The following is a 13,796-nucleotide window of genomic DNA, read 5'->3' as shown; positions in this document are numbered from 1 at the left end:
CAAGTGCAACCATCAAGGGAGCCAGCATAGCCAAAGCAAAGGAAGTTGCCTCGCAATGGCCATAGTTGACGGCATCAGAAGGGACACACCCCTGACGGTACTAACGGACTCCAAGCAAGCATGCTGAACTACCTCAATGGTAGGGTAGGCAGGCAAGCGGGAAGAAATACAGAAATCAGAGAATCAAAATTGAAAACCAGCCATGTGCTGGTATGGATGCCGGGACATGCAGAGGTCAGAGGCAACCAAAGTGCTTAAGACACTGCATGAGGATACGCAGCAAGCCGCAACATCTGAAAGACCCGAAGGGCAACCTGAACCCAATGCCGGAAAAATACACAACAGACATTCTGGATTATTACAAAGGGACCAGGAAAGGTATCTGGAACTTCACAAAAAAAAAAGACTCCGAGCCGATGCGTACCTGTGCCTAAACAGACGAAGTAAAATGTGCCCAACACAATACAAGGACAAACGCCCATGGTGCGGGGGCAAACCCACACTCTACCACACCACATGGTAGTGCGCCAAAGTGCCTTTGAACTCTGTGGTGGAACTGAGTGCAGTGCAGTGGAAGCAGATGCTTGCCAGCGAGAACAAGGACCAGCTAGGCTTGGTCTTCGAACCAAGTGGGTACAAAGCAGTGGACTACGGGTACACCCACGAAGCAATCAAGAAGCATCTGACAGGGATCTTTGGTTGCGACTTACAAGAAGTCCAGTACAGTTGACCCTATCTCTCCCGTGTTGTCAAAAATCACAGGAATTACACAGAGCAGACATGGAAAGGGAAATGAGCGGCTTGCCATGAAATACATATAAAGGAAGCGACGTGTCACCGGCACACAAGAAAAGTGTTGGGGATTTTGTTTTTAATCAGTCGTGTTGAGCAATAAGGGCCTCCGCAGTGACTCAGCGGTTTGGTGCTCGGCAGCTGACCCGAAAGAAGCGGGTTCGATTCCAGCCACAGCGGAAATGCAAGGCACCCGTGTACTGTGGGATGTCAGAGCACGTTAAAGAACCCCAGGTGGTCGAAATTATCCAGAGCCCTCCAATATAGCATCCCTCATAGCCTGAGTCGCTTTGGGATGTTAAACAGCATAAATCATGTTGAGCGTAAGCAATTAATAGTGCAAAAATTCTTTTACTCAACAATATTTCATTAGCAAGTTGCAGAAAAGACAGCCACATGCTGCAAACTGGTTTGGATCACATTGGCGCCATGTGGTCTTTCTTCTGATCTGTAATCAATTACCTTTCAGGTAAAAAAAATATTATGCAGGTACATCTTGAATGATTTACACCACAAATTAAAGAAAAACATTTCCCTATGCTCTGCTTGGTGTCGGTGGCTGTTGGCTTCCTTTATATGTATAAATCACAGCGCATTTTAAGTTCTGTACACACTAGGGTGCTGGAAGTCCAGTGTGTGCCCATTGCCATGGTACAGCCCCTTCACTCATGCAATACTGTGCAAACAGGTTTCTTGCCTGTGCAGCACCTGCCCTGAAATTCCGTGACTGTGTAGACTCCAGGTTAAGTAGACCTCCTGACTCAGCATCAGCCCCCCATTGGCCTGGGGAAATGTTGCCGAAGCTGTCCTCGCTATCTGCATAGCCAGGTGGGCAGTAAGGTGTGTCCTTAGCAGCCGAAAGAAAGTTATGCAAAGCACAACAAGCCAGGACGGCATATGATGCATTTTTCGGCAGGAGATTGATTGGGCCAAATAGGATCCTCCAGAGTGCTGCCAGAATGCCGAAGGCATTTTCCACGATGCGCCTGCAACAAACACACTTAGTAAATCTATGATAATTCTGTTACCCTACAATAAAATGGCACACTTTGGTTATTTTGTACAAGTAAAAGTATCATATATGGGAATGTGCTCTGGACAAGTAATTAGTACTACATATCACGAAACAAACTGTACAGGCCAGGTGCAGTATATGTGATCTGGTAAAGAGGTTTATCTATACTGGTCTGCTTTGTTTTAGAAGTTTCTTCTCCTCCTTGCCCTTCATGTGCAGCATAAAATAGTAAACAGGATAAATACCACTCTCGAGGAGCAGTATGAAATAAAGAGCACTTGTGTAGTCTGTTCTTTCAGTAACCAATTTTTTTTTTCTTTTCTAATAAGAGAGGAAGGCACGCCTAACTTATACCTTGCTCTGCTCAGCCTGTAGTTGAAGACTCTCTGGGTCGGCTGCACGTTTTTTCCAGGGTACGGACGTAGAAAGTCTTCCCTCAGCTGAAAAGCTTTGTCGCCCACAAACACGTGTGGCGCAACTCTCTGGCTTTTGGGGAGCCGTGCTGCAGGCAGCACGTTTGTAACACCGCTGCTGAGCTTCTTGCCAAACGTCGACGACTTAAAGATGCCCCCATCACTGTGGCGTCCTGGAGCCCCAACATCTACCACGAGGAATCTATACTTTGCATCTACAACTGCCATTAATACGATGGAAAATGTGCCCTAAAACAGAAAAACACAACACATTCATGAGCAACCCTTGTACATGTATGAAGCTTGGAGCAGTTATTCTAATGCAAAACTGTGCTCAATACCTTGTAGTTGTAAAAGCTGCTGCCAGAATGTGGTGGGACTGTAATTTGCACGTTTCCCATCAACTGCGCCAATGCAGTTGGGGTAATTCCATCGTGTGCCAAACTCCCGTGCTGTGTTCTCCCAGTGCTCAGGTCCTGGATCCTAGAAAGCAGAAATAAAAAGGCTCATTATGGTGAAGGAATAGTTTTGCATGCGAGTGAAATGCGAAAACTGATTGTGCTTTTTATATTACTTCACCTCAGCCCTTATATATAGTTTATATTACTGCACTTTTGGGTTTTTAATATGTATCAAACATACATGCTACCCAATAAGAGGTGAGCAATACCCACAGGCATGTAGAGCGGCTCCAAATTCTTCCAGAGCTCGGCAAGTGCCATGTATCACGAGCCTGCATGTTGATGGTGCTACCCAAAACACCATGGCCACTTGCTTTATGGCCATCCCTGAGGAGAGGCACCTGTATACAATAAAAAAAAAACGATGATAACTTGTGTGAAAACATTAGTATCGTCACAAGTGTTGCAGTACCTGAGGGTGATCGCCAGCCTTTCTTCTGAGGAAACAGGCTCTCTACACAGATGATGGCGCTCCAAGTCCTCCCGGACAATCTTGAGAAGAACATCAAATTGTTCTGGTTACATCCGGTAGTACTGGAAAAACATTCGCGGGTCTTTCCTCATGACTTTGTACTGCAATAATGACAGCAAAACAAACATAAATCTGTTAAGTGCATACCACTCTTTATGACCATGACACAATTGCTCTCCTATCCTGTCATTGCATCCACGTCAAGGTAGAGCACTTTTAACCAATCGGGGAACAACCAGCGAACAATGCAGTGGTCACTACACCTTGCAGCGTTTCTTTGAGATGTACACAGCCAGTCCCTCCCAGTCTCCAATCAGAAACTTTTTCACAATTCCCGTCACGTGTCGCGCGGTGTCGGCATTGGTATGCAGGAGGCTCATGCTCGCTGTTTATAGCAGGGCATGTTCAGATAAGAACGGTAATCGAGGCCCCATGACCATTTTTTGTTTTCAATGAAATTTTTATATATGATGGGCAAATGTGTCCACACTAAGGAATGAACCTTAGTTTTGCAAGAAGCGTCGTAGTTTTTTCGGAAAAAAAATCGCACGTCACAAGAGGTGGAGAATGTCGTTTTTGGCACTTCGCAAAGTTGCAAGTTTGAAGCCTCATTCCATGCACAAAAAATTTTTTTCGCGCATCAGCATTTTTTCAAAACCTCTTTCAACTTGTAAAATCCGCGAAAATAAAAATTGTTTTTTTTTTCTCTTTCAACCTTCCGAGTAAAAAAATTGCAAACTTCGCTTCTGGAGTTATGCGGTGCAAAAAAGGCACTTTGCAGGGCAGCCTTAGGGCAAGATGCCTAAAGATCTTCCCATTGAATATTTTTCTCAATATTTTTAAGCTGTTTTTACTCACCTCAGGCAAGTTCTGTTGCTCTAGACTTGGCAGATAGTTTTCAGTACGGTCTGAAAATTGGCCGAAGTTGAAAAACGCCAAAAAAGTGACAACTTTGACTTGGGTTTAAAAAAAAAAACATCATCATTGAATTTTGTTAAAATTTTCCTGAATAATCCTCAATACATGATAATTTTAAGGCACTAGAAAAGTGTTGCATTATATTATTTTAAAATACAAAAATAAACACAAAACTGAGTTCATGCTTTTGTTATATAGAATTGCTTATTACTGCCTCTTAGAAATAGTAGCTGTCAGAAATTTGATTTAGCACTCATTGAACGTGGTTACATTTTATTTACCCCAATATCCGAACCATTCTCAATGTTTATAGAGCTTCTATTCGCTTGTTAGCGCCGCTCTTAATGCGTGAAAATGGGAATAAATTCGCTATTTTGCCTGATGTCATAAGAATTGGCTGGTGGCGGTCAAACGTTGTTTGTACTCTCTAATTTATTCGTCGTACGGTCTATTGGTATATTTAATCAATTCATGAAAGATATTAGATCATTTCTTGGTTCATAGAAAAAGTTTTGTATATAAAAGTTAATATTAATGCGTTTCTGAAGTCGGCGTTTTCGAACCTTCGTCTATTTACCTCTGTGTTCAATGGTTCTACAAGACACTATTAGGAGGAGACAAAACGTCGTCTCCTGAGGGGAACGATTTATCTGCAAGGTTTTTAATCATGGGGAGTTTTAATCGGGAGGCAATTTAAAAATGGGATGCTGCTTCATGTGCACATTGAAATTCAGAAAATCGTAACAAGACATAAACGGCGGCAGTTGATTTCGGTTTTGCGCACAGTATATTGTCCAGCCCGAAGCACTAACCAGATCACAGCGTCTTCCATTCCGAAGCAGCGGTGGAGGCCACGTAGGATGCACTGCCTTCAGTTGACTGAACCAACTTCCACAGGTGGAGCGTCTGAACTCCAGGCACTTTCTTTGCCAGTTTCCATTGTTCCTTCTTCACTTCGCGAAAGTCTGCAAGCTCCCTCTGTGGCAGCTCCAGAATGGTGATGTTCTTTAGTGTTTCTTCAATTACGTCTACGAAGCCTCAGTGGCCACCTATGAACGCCTCATTACGCCGACGCTCATGAGCAAACGTCAGGCAAAAATAACGGACTTCATGACTGCATCATGAAGTGAGCTGATGCAGTCATGAAGTCAGTTGCCTTTTGCAAAGATTTGACAATAAAGATTCTTCGTTGTTGAACTCGCGTCAATCTCGCCCGGTCGCGGTGGCTCGGTGGTTACGGCGCTGGACAGCTGATCCAGACACGGCGGCTGCGCTTCGATGGAGGCGAAATGCAAGGCGCTCGTGTATTGGTAACGTAACGCAGGTTAAACCGCATGTGGTCGTAATTTTCGGACCGCTCCGCTATGCCCTGTTCTGTGAAGTTACAGCCGACAGTCATTAAATCGCACCCCGCACCGCATGCGCTGCACAAAGCCAGCCTAACCACCTGCACTATTTTGCGCGCCCTCCTACTTGCACGTCCCATTCCCATCAGCCCCCGCGAGAGCACATGATGGATCGCAGTGTTGCTTGACGCCATTAATGGATTTCTGCACCGCTCGGTTTCGTTTTCGGTGATGCCGCATGCTTCGTGGCATGTCTTTGCAGCAACACGCGAAGCTCACTTTAATATTTCAATGGCGGCATTTATCTCCATCTCTCAGTCAACATTTCGAGATGCTCGCAATTCGCTGAGAAAACACTGTAAGGTAATGGGTAACCAAATGCATGTTACCGTGGGGAGCAGCTTGACTCTATAGAGAAAATTTCAACTGAAGCAATATTTTGAGATTTGCAATTTCGAGGCAACGAAGCTTGACTGAACTACTATTGCTGCTCTATTTGCTTGTCTTTTCTTCTAAAATCGGGTGTAATATCGTCACAACGCACATGAGTGGAATAAAACAGAATAACGAATGTTGTTTGAATGCACAATTTCATTAGTGGCACTAAAAGACAAAAACCTCAATGCAACGAAGTTCGCGATATAACGAAATTTTTCCCCAAAATGTACTGCTTCGTTATATCGAAGTTCAACTGTATTAGTGTAAACAACATGTTTCATGAGCTTAGATATGGAGCTAGTTAAGGATATTGGACACTAGTTGAGAGGATTAGAGTGGTCACCAGATTTGAATATGGGTATCCAGGTGGTAATGATTGAGAAAAGAGTGATGACAACAACTATATAAATGCTCTCAGAGATGTTTTTAAGAATCTTGATGTTAAAGCCCAAAGGATCAGAGCTAGAAGTTAGTTTACATTATTCAGGAGGGATTTAATTCCTTCATTAATAACTATTTGGGGCATAGAAACCTCAATAAATGGATCTAGGCTGGGAGCTGAAGTGATACCTTCAGAAGTACATACAGATGAAAATGCTGAAAAAAACATCTGTGCACATTCGGATGCAGGAATTGGAGTGTTAGTCAAGTCGGTAAGGATAATGTCACCAGAACTGCGGGGAATAATAATGCGCCAGAATCTTCGTGGGTTATTGGTGATGATTGTCGGTGAAACATTGCTGAAGAATTCCCTGTGGGTTTTTTTTAGTAAAACTTGGTATTCTTTATCGCTTTGCTTATACCGTATTTTCCGGTGTATAAGTCTCACCTTTGTATAAGTCGCACCCCCCTCCAAACGGCTGTTTATCCAGAAAAAAACATACATAAGTCGCACTGGTGTACAAGACGCACCTCTTCACTCGATTTCTTAGAAAATTCGTTCCGGATCTTGCAGATCGCGGCCAAAATTGTGGCAGCTGATAAACGATGTAAAATCTAGACAGTACTTTTCAAAAATGTTTATTTAGATACATACGGATGGTATGTAAAGGCACAGTCGAAAGTAAATAAAATGCGCGAGTGGAAAACTGCATCCGTCATACTGTTATCTTGTGCACCCGGCGATCGTCGCCGTCGGCTCAAATGAGTGCATGCTATTTTCAAAACACAGTACGAGGATTTTGTCCGGCGCTAGCTACGATGCGTATAAAGAGCGGTTCGCGCAATTAACTCTGGTGTGCCCCGCGACACAACGTAACAACAGCACTGTACAGCCAAACACTGAAGTCTGCTGTCACCATGCATACGCTTGCTGCTGGGCATACCCAAGGCCATGCAGTAGTTGCTGAATCTTATCTACTTGTGCGAACAGCTCTTTATACGCACCGTAGCTAGAGTCGGAAAAAGTCCTGGTACTGGTAGCGTGCGCTCATTTGAACCGCTGACCACAAGCGCCAGACGCACAAGATAAAGGTATGCTGGATGCAGTTATCCACTCGCTCGAGCAACACGCTTACTTAACTGCATCATGGCCAATGAAACGACAGATACGAAGCACGCCTCAATCAAGACCTTGTCGACCTTGCTGCAACTATCAGTGAAAAGACAATCCCATGGCAGCAATGGCGCAGCACAAGGTGGCGTGCGGTTGTGGCACATAAATTTCCTGGCCAGGGTGCCTGCCCTGCGCCCACTGATATCTTGCAATTTAATATTTGCAAGTTGTTGGATTTAACGTCCCAAAGTGACATATAGACTATAAGGGACGCGGTAGTGGTAGGCTATGGATGAGACTGCCTGGGTGTGCTGACACCGCGCAGCACGTCCTTAACAGCAAGCAAGCCCCTCTTCGGGCGCGGCCGCAGCAGCCCGCATTTATTCCATATATAAGTCGCACCGTTGTATAAGACGCACCGACAAAAATTTAAGAAAAAAAACGCGACTAATACACCTGAAAATACGGTACTTGTCAAGTGAATGAGTAGTTCTATACGCTTTGGCTTGTCTGTACAGACGTTTTTTCTTATTATTAGCTCTTAGAAGCCTGAGATCAAACCAGGGTAGACTTGGGTTGCACATTATCGATATAAGTGGAATGCACTGATTGATGAGGTTAGTAAGTGTAGTTTTGAACAACATCCAGTTCTCCTCAACAGAATGAGAGGACAGATCAGAAAAAGGTATTGCACTGAGAAGGTGTTTAAATTGGAGTTTATTTTGTGAAAGTTGGCCCTGCTGTAAGATCTTATCTTTTTTGGAACAGTTTTTCTTTCGCTGAACAGGTAGTTGGTGTGCCCGGTGATAAAGTCGTGATCGGAAAGCTTTTCATGATGAATGACATCTGAACAAATATTTGGGTCACTGGTTAGAAAGAGGTCCCGAATGTTCCTGTCGCAACGAAGAAGATTAAAACAGGATTCACTCAGCAGAACACTACTGTCTGGTTTAGCATCATGTAACCATGTTACCGTTAAGGGAGGACATGGGTCTTAGAGGATTTTTTTTTTATTTACATACCAAATGCAATGAAACTGCACAGACTTATTTAGTTTTTTCTGCTGATTTCAAATATGCAATTTGTTTATTTCTAGGTAAATTAGTTCCTGAGATATTAATATATATCATGCCATTGTCTGCTCAAAAAATAGAAAAAAAATGGGGCACCAGAAATTTAATTTTAATATGTGGGTAAATACTACAATGTGTGAGGAATGCGACGCTGGAAACAGTTTTCAGTTTTTTGTCCGTGTGGACAAATGGGCTTAATAGTTAGTTTCATGTGAGTCATGTGTTTTCTGGCGCTGTATGTCTGATTAACTCACTTGAAAACTTGGAACATCCATTCCACCGTCACTATTCTCTTGACTAGTCGCTCCAACATCGGAATGTTCTCGGATGACGCTCGGGCGTCCTCCACTGAGGTCTAACTGAAATGAGCGCCAAAAAGAGCTTACCCACAGGAAGAAGGCTATCTCGGCCGCAAAACTTGCGTGAGCACTGACTTCAGTAGCAAAAGTTAGTTTGGTGTATCTCCCACCAATATTGCATAGCATTGCCAGCATAACCCATCAACAAGCTAACAATTTAAAATTTAAAGAAGGAATATGAACTATTCATGCATCTTTCAAAATATAAACGAAGACACAAACAGGAGTAAAAGAGTAGAAGTTGTAATGGCAAAGTGGCAACAGAGAGAATTGAGGGCCATTTTATGGGAGGGACTAATTCGAGCTCATGGGCAGTGGCAGCTTGAAGAGAGCTGGCGTATTTTGCTAAGATCAACTTCACTGTCCTTAACATTAAACAAAGGCCACCGCACAATCCAGAATGTTTCTTCGCACAGCAGACCTCTGAATAAAGTCGTCTTCGATGTCACTGAGATTTATTTTGCGGGCGAGGTCTTTGTGCCCATGGAGAAGTGCTAAGTGATATAACTGAGCTTGTCCCATTGTTGACCTGAGGTAGGTTTTGACGTGACAGAGGCACGAAAATGATCTCTCAGATATGCATGATGTAACTGGAATAGTCGCAGCAATTTTGACAAGCTTAGCCACATCAGGCAAAAGACCTCGCAGCTGTTCACCGTTATTGCCAGAAAGCATCTCAACAACGTCCTGAAATGTCTTCAAGGGTATAGTGCACTGACTTGCAATATCTGTGAGCAAGGGTAAAGGTTGAGCCCTTCAGGCTGAAGATCTTGCTTGTAGTATGTATGTGCTATCACCATTTCCTGTGAAAAACTGCTCAATCTCTGCCTGTGCTGCCACATATCTGGTGGATACCTGTTGTTTAGTGAGGAATGTTGCGTGTCCACCAGGCGTAGGACCACTGACGGTACATGTTATCGAATGAAGGAAATATGTGAGGTAGACATCGGTCGTCATAAGTCTTCCTTTGGTGTTGTTGATGCCCTCAAGAAGGTAATGGCACGTACTCACTGCGGGGGATTGGCCAGGACACAGGCGGCGACTGACAGGTGCTGAAAGTGTAAAAAATGAAACAAGATTAAATAAAAATTACATAGGCAATAATAAAAATATAATAGTAACAATAACTAAATAAAAAGGAATTCAGATATGGTGATTTAAATAAACAAATCAAGCACTGTGAGATGGGTGACTGAAAGAGGGAACGGAGCTAAACATGCCGTGTTTATGAAGCTTTGGTTACAGATAAATTTTGAACATTAATGAATGATTATAATCTGTCATAATTAATCTGTAATTAATCTGCCATAATTATGACAGAAGACAAAGAGCTGTTTAACTTGCGCAAGGCCAAAACTACTGCTAAAAATTCGGCAGAATAAATGCGGGTGTAATTGGGAAGGCGGAGTGAGAATGACCAGTCAAAAGAGAGAGAAAAGGCCAAGACGGGCCTTTTCTTCACACTGTGAGGTGCCTGTCGCAATGAGCACATGAGAGTCAATGCACATCAACTAATCCTGTAATAACCTGCTGAACAAACGGAAAGGCATTAATTTTGCCTGCTTTGGAAAGATATCATCAGAGACAGTCTGAATAGATGTAGAATTGGCGCACACTGGAAGGACATCTGAAATGCAGATGCTTGAGGGGTCAAGGAGAGATTGCAGAAAACAAATCTATGGAGTATGGAAATGAGATCAGCTTTTGTTGAAAAATGACGTAGGCTGACGAAGGAAGATCAAATTTGAGGCATGAAGTGATGAATCGTACATTTTTACAAACGTTTGGAATGTTAAGAGCTGAAATCTTGAAGGCAAAGATGGAATATGTGCTTCCAGGTATAAAACAGATTTAGCCACAAATTTGGGAAGGCCCAGACAGAGGCGCAATGCCTTCCGCTCTGAGATAAGAAGGGGGCGAATTTTATACGCAGGCGCTCCAGAGAATAAGACACAGCCGAACTCTAATACTGGACGGAAATACATTCTATAAACCACCAGAAGTGAGTGTCTTCTCACGTCGGAACGAAGGTTGCTCAGCCTGCGCAGCATACCGACTGCTCGGACTCCTTTTGCAGTGATGTGCTCAATATGCGCCCATCAGGTAATTGAAGGATCATAAATTATTCCAAGGTATTTGATAGTTTACACTTGAGAAATTACATGGTGCTGATAAACAATAGAGATATTAACTGGATAAGAGAGCAGAAAAACCAATAAAGCATAGTTAGTGACATTAAGGGACAGTGGTACAGAGAGTATATGCCGACACCTTATGACTGCAGGGAATACTGCTAAGTAAGATGTTGAAAGGTATAGGGGACAGGACCGCACCTTGGGCACTCCTCTCACTTGTCGAAACCTGCTTCAGGAAACATCGTTCTGGAAGCAGGAAAATTGTCTGTCAGCCAGAAATTCAGAAACCCATGCTACAAATTATCTTGGAAGGCCTACCGCCTGTAATCTTTGCATGAGTGTCCAGTGTTCAACGCTATCATAAGCCTTAAACACACCTAGACCTTGCCTTGGTGAAGAAGCTTCTTTCCCATCCTCGTTAATGGCAGCAAATAATATTAAACCTCTCCACGTCAGACGCAAGATAGCCCGCCTATCTTTCCTTCACCAACTAATCCACGGAAAACTAGGCATCTCTCCAGCCCCCTATGTGCAGTACTCTGAAACGCGTAAAACTCGATGTCACCATAATCACACCTTAGCACCATACTTCGCGCATACTAACGCTTTTAAATTTTCTTTTTTCCTGAAAACTATTGATATGGAACGCTCTGCCTCTACAAGCGATATCGGCTGTTAATTTTGACAACGCACTTTGTGAGCTATTTTAGATTGTATATGTGCTACACTGTTGTGTGAATGTGTTTTTCTGCCCGCCCTGCCTGGACCCAAATGAGGGTCTGCAGTATTGTGAAAATAAATAAATAAAAATTCAGTTCCAGTTCACGCGCCTCTGCTTGCGTCTCGTTCCAAAACTGGCAAAATCTTCGCTTCCTAAGTTCACTGGGACTCTCTCTGACAGCACTGAACAGGACGTACTTGGATGGAATTGTTCGTTTTCTTTTATCCACACCATACTACGCACCTCATTCTCAGCTCTCTTACCCAGCAGAACATGCACAGAAACATGAACACTACACACAGAGCAACACAATACGCTTCGTCGCTAGAAGTTCTCTTCTTGAACGCCACGGAATCTGCTCCTGTCTACTTACGCCTGCGTTGTCTCAGCTGCTCATGTCACAGAGCTGCTGTCACACTTCAGTTTGCCCTGTCGCACTCCTGTGTAGCTGTTATCAGGTGGTCGCTGCGTGATCTCACAGTGAGGCCACTCCTCTCCTACCCCCCTACATTCCTCCGCAACTGCGCGAAATGGTCCACATTCGTACCACGAATGCATCTTCTAGGCTAAACAGGCTGCACTAATCAGCGAACACCGGCCAAATTCAGTTTGTGTCCCACATTGCTGATTGCAGTAGCCCCATGAACAAAAACACCCGCATGGTATAACAGCGTCAACATTTGGTCTCAGAGAGAGAGAAACAACTTTATTTGCTCGAGCTAAATACGACGTCTGCTTAGACGCCGTCGATGGGAGTGGTTCCCTCTTCATGGGACCCATATGCATCCCTGGCCGCCTTGCCCCTGGAGATCAGGACGAGCTGGTCTTCCACGGCGGGGCTGGTTAGCAAGGTCTCCCATCGCTCGGTAAGGGAGGATGAGGGATGGGGTGGGGTAGTGGGGCAGGTAAGAGGTGGGGGGATTTCCTTGATGAAGTTGCATACTCCAATGACATGTTGGAGCGTGCCTAACTCAGTCTTGCAGAAATCACATTCCTTCTGGTACCTTTCCGGGTACATCTTGTGTTGAAGGTAAGGGTGCGGGAAGGATCCTGCCTGTATCTGCCTGTAGATCGCTTGCTGTTCTCTGGTAAGCGATTTGTGAGGATCGGGGTAATGTCGCCTCTCCGTCTTGTAATAGTTCGTAATTTCCTTATAACTAATAATGGACTGTGCCTCACCTTCCTCTGCCCGGTGTTCCATCTCTCGGGCGAACTGGTGGGCAAGCTCGTTGCCCTCCAGCCCAGAGTGAGCCGGTGTCCATATCAACTTAACTTTCCTTTCAGGAAAGTCGCGTTTACTTTTGAGAATTGTTAGTGCCGCAAGAGACACCCACCCCTTTCTGTAACTGTTATACGCCTTTTGCGAGTCGGTGACAATTCTTCCCACTTTGGGCAGCGCGAGTGCAAGCACTATCGCGGCCTCTTCTGCCACCTCTGGAAAAGACGTCTCAATAGAGGCGCAGGTTACAAGCATATCCCGCGTCGTAACTGCCAGCGTGGCTTTCAATGAAAACATGGGTAACGAAGCGTCTGTGAAGAGAGTGACACCCTGTTCCTCTTCTTCTATTTTCTCTAATGTATCCGTCAAGGCCGCTATACGAGCCGCTCTGCGGCCGTCGTTACGACCCGGCCTCATGTTTCGAGGCAGCAGTTTACTCACGATTTTATGGTCTCACTTGTGCTTTCAGGATTGCCTCGAAAGTGGGAAGCACTTTCCACGACCTGCGGGTGGTCGAAACTGTTGACCTGGACAAGCCAACAACGGGATGGGTGCACATTGTAACGCAAGACTCGGCTGGCCGCCCTGTCCGCGCCTTCCATGTCCAGATTGCAGTCTTGGAGAACCACATGGATGGCCGGGACACCCACCTGCGGCAGATGAAGCTGTACTCTCCTGTTCAGTGGGCCAGCTTCAGCGTCTTGCTGGCATGAACTTCATGAGTGCAGAATGCATTGCTTTCAGCTGCATCTGCTGAGAGATCAGCGTGTCAGCATTATCTGCTCCATGCACGATAGACCTTGATAGGATTTTGTACTGATTTAAGCTACTTAAACGTTTCTGCGCCAGTGTCGTGTTTTGATACCTCATCTTCTCAATCCACCTATTCTTGTCTCTACTCTTGCTCAAGGTCAGGCATAATTGACTGCACGGAAGAAC

General features: G+C 44.5%; 1 pseudogene; it reads left to right on the top strand.

Moving 5' to 3' along the window:
• Positions 1-13,570, top strand: part of LOC149355418 (uncharacterized) — a 47,440-nt pseudogene extending 33,870 nt beyond the window's left edge.
• Positions 13,571-13,796: the final 226 nt, after the last annotated feature.

This window comes from Amblyomma mixtum, chromosome 3 (assembly GCF_055824585.1).
Source record: "Amblyomma mixtum isolate Tamu chromosome 3, ASM5582458v1, whole genome shotgun sequence".
NCBI classification, from domain to species: domain Eukaryota; kingdom Metazoa; phylum Arthropoda; class Arachnida; order Ixodida; family Ixodidae; genus Amblyomma; species Amblyomma mixtum.
This window is presented reverse-complemented; position numbering and strand designations above follow the sequence as displayed.